Genomic DNA, 4259 nt, shown 5'->3' with positions numbered 1-4259 from the left:
GAGTTCTGTAGCTAAATATTCTGACCAATGGGGAAAGAGAATGGACCGGAACCGTTACTTCCGTATTTACAATAACAATAATAATAAGTAATATTATTATGGACTTTGCATTATTAACCATATACATATAATTGGTCAATTTCGTATTCATAAAGCAAGGTTTTGTAATTCATCCCCAAATTTTGTATTATCTAAGTTATAATAATAATAATAATATTGATCATATTAATAATAACTTTAATTTATAGAGCACTTTTCAAAATCTATGTTACATATTGCTATAAGTTCTTTTAAATTACTTTTTGATGAAATAAAAAAAAACTAATTGAATTAATATTCTGATGAAATCAGGAAAGGGTCTGCGATAAAAGTATGTTTGAATAAGAGACACACACACACTACTTAAAGTTGAATTTTCTTCTGTGACCCTGAATTAAAGTTAATTAACTGATTTAGTAGCGTCTATTGAAACCGACTGAACACCCCTCACGTCGCCCTCCACTTCCAAACACTTATATTCAGGTATCATGAAGTGCAAAGCCAGTTTCAAATTTGTCCCTTCTGGGCCACTATAGAGACATGGCCGACCCAATCTTGAGGTAGATAGAAGGAGCTCATTCTGTTTTCCAAAACAAAATGATTCACATTCTAATTAAATAGTGAATATTATATCAATTTTGGACAATAGATCTGAATAAATCCTACTCACTGAACCTTTCAAGCTCAGATTCAAAAACCCATTATGCATCAATAATAGTCTATTAGCATAAAAATGCAAGTGTACATTATAACCCAATACGTTTGAGAGGTCTACTTAACGGTAAAATGACGGCTGGGTGCTCCATCCGCTGCAGTGTAATAAAGACTAATGCACAAATCAGCAAAGAAAACTGAAAGCTAATGGGCAGAAAACATTATATATTTATGCCTTAGAAATACATCGAGGGGTGATGGGGTTTGTTTTAATATTTACACGATTATTAGAGTTATAGCTTTGGCATTAGCTTCTCACAAGATGCCCACAACTTAGCATTGTGGTCGTTTAATACTTAAAACCACTTTAAGCTGGTTACCATGCAAATAACAGGGTTTAAAGCAAAACAGCTTCCCTGCTGCTGACCATTATAAATCATAGCTGGAATAACGGCTGCTGCAAGAGCATCATGGCTAAAACATAAGAGGCGCATCAGTCACCTCATGTTATTGGAATTAAAGGCCAGTAAAGTGAATCACATCACACTTGTCTCATGCAAATGACATAATCTGCAAGTAGGATTTATCCAGAGACCAAAGGGGGAGATAGAAAGAGAAGCGGGGGGCCATGTGGCTGCGTGTGATCATGATTCAGCACGAAACCAAGCAACTAACGGCGCCGTCATCACGATCACCGCTCCCAGGGGAAAGAGGACATGCTGGGAATTGGGTGCTTTGTCTGTGCTGGCTCATTACATTATACAGTGGGTCTGTCTAAAGAGAATACAGCTGGCTGCTGCTCAAAAAAAAATGTTTGTGTTACTCAGACTAGAGGGTGTCAGCACTCGGACAAAAATACAGCTATTAAAAATGTCTTGTTGACCAGCTCCCCACGGCGAGGACAGGTCAGACTATGAGAGCAGCGTTTTGTCTGAAATTGATGTTTTTCAGAGGAGTCATTCTCCCCCTGAAACACAGTGTAGAGGTTTTCTTGGCCTCTTTTCCATCCTGGGAGCTGTGGCCCAAATCACTCAAATGTGTTTTGATCTAATTTAATTTAGTCTCTAAGAAAGTGCTGTCCAGAGAAAGACTCCCTCAAGACACTTCTCCCTCCTGCACCAGGATTATGTAAAATATTTCATTTCTTTTCTATTTTTCTCACCTGTTGTTCTATGCCTGTGCTTTCTGATTTGATTGTTTCACCAATCATCCCTCTGCTTTGATTTCTTACCAGAGTCAAACAAACACGATTAGCACTCAAATCTCCAGATGTTTTGCGGCATCTTGGCTGAACCGTGAGCAGACAAGGATCTTTGATTATCATGTGACAAAGCAGCTCCCTCTGAGTCTCTGCAGAGAGGAAGAAAAGAGGAGAGTGCATCACAACCACTCACTAGCTGGGCTCAGGTTATATTTTTAGAATGAACGATTGGGCTCTCTCCTTGGTAACTGCCCCATTTCTTCTTGAACAGGTCAGAGACGGGAGCAGTGGCGACTGGTCGTCACGTAGAATGAGCTATATGTGCATTTAGAAATATATCATCCCTGCTGATGAACATGTGTTTGACAGCTGTTGGATTCATTTTATTTTCATTTTCTGTCAGCAGAAGAATATAATGTGCGTGAACAGTGAACAGCAGGGGGTTAAACAACAGAAATGACAGAGACTCCTTGTATTACTCTTCAGGACATTAATGAACATACATCCGAAAGATTTATACACTTGTTCATAATTTATCATTTCTTCCATTTCAAATGTTTCTATTAACCACAACATGGAGCTGAAGCATCCACTCACCAGGGTTTATACTATACTTACACATAGATGCTAATCAGACACTTTATGCTGTATATGTACATATATTCAGTACGCAATATATGAAATTCCATAGGTTTAACGACATTTACACCATTTATGTGTCATGAATACATATTTATTTATTTTGGGCCTGAAAATAAAACTGATTAACTTGACCCCATGTCCTATGTTTTATTCCTAGAGTGTCTATACACACACACACACACACACAGACACAGCGAGGTCAGTCCACAGGAAACACATTGTTCTCTGCTGTTCATCTCACAGATAGCATCTTATCTACAGGCTTCCTCCACACTGCAAGTGCAGCAGTGGAAATATAATGAACCATATCATGAACTGTCTCTGTTTATCCTGGAGATTAACTATACTCCCCATGCTGACATCACACACACACACACACACACACACACACACACACACACAATCTGAAAAAGTGACAGCAGTACAGGGCTTCCTGTCGGTTTGTGTTTATCCACCTCCACACCACTTTTGTTTTGTCAGTTTGTTCATCTCTCTTTGTTCATTCGCCACATGGCAAAATAAACAGACTGTAACTGGACGGTGCTCCAAATCAAATATTTACACAGAAACAAGTTGTTTCAGTGTGACATCTTATTGTTTGACAGTGTTGACCTGGTCTTTCTAAAGACTACATTTTGGCCACAATTTGCTTAAATCTAAACCACAGCCACTGCCCTACTCGTAACAAACCTGATTCTTAATTCGATCCCTAAATCTAAAGACAAAAGGCTCAACACTTAAAAAGCTGTTTGAGAATGTCAGGGCCGTGCAGATGATCGTCGTTATTCTCCAAACCCGACCATCCTAACAGCATTAAACTCCTTGGCCCAAACAAAGACACGGAAAGAGCACACACACACACGCACACACATATATTTAGTACTTATATTTGTAATAACCTCCTTAATAACCAAGGACTGCTTCAAAACTCCACTGTAAACTGTTTGATTGATCTGTAACTGATTAATCGTGTTTCTGTATTTGTTCCAACAAACCTAACAAAATGTAACTTGTCCAATCGCTTTAGAAAATGCCAATAATGGCTCCTTGGCAGCGTTTACACTCTTCTCCCCGGCATCAATCAGCCCCATTTTTAAAGACATTACATCACTCAGGCGACTCAAGGCAAACAACAGCAGCATCTGTTCATTCACAAATATCAAGAAATTATTTATTTACAAAAGGCTGATACTTTATAAACCTCACCCAAAGAATGCTAATTTCAGGCCTAAGTAGCCCAATTGTTTGTTGTCGTTAGGAAAACAACTTTTGTTATCTGATCTGCAACACTCACAGCAACAGATGTGAGGGCGTGGTTTGTGTGTTTATTTCTTTATTTGTTTGGGGCCCAATTAGCTTTGCCCTTAAGCAAATCTAAAAACTAAATACTATACTAAACCTTTCAATGTATAAAAATTTTCACTTTTTAAAACGTACATATCATTAACATTCCATGGAAATCATCACATGGTGGAAACACTGCAAATGTAAACATATAAGACATGTGTGTGTATATATATATATATATATATATATATATATATACTGCAGCCAGCCACCAGGTGGCGATTGAGATGATTTGGCTTCACTTTTCGGCAGCTTCATGAACCAAGAAGTTGAGATTTAAATGAGATGAAGTATCTGAAACAGTTTGTTCTAAGTTTTATGAACTCACGCACACAGTAAATGCTAATCACTGTGTGCGCTGTAAAACTGTTGACTG

The sequence above is a fragment of the Hippoglossus stenolepis genome, chromosome 20 (assembly GCF_022539355.2).
Source record: "Hippoglossus stenolepis isolate QCI-W04-F060 chromosome 20, HSTE1.2, whole genome shotgun sequence".
Lineage (NCBI taxonomy): Eukaryota > Metazoa > Chordata > Actinopteri > Pleuronectiformes > Pleuronectidae > Hippoglossus > Hippoglossus stenolepis.
This window is presented reverse-complemented; position numbering follows the sequence as displayed.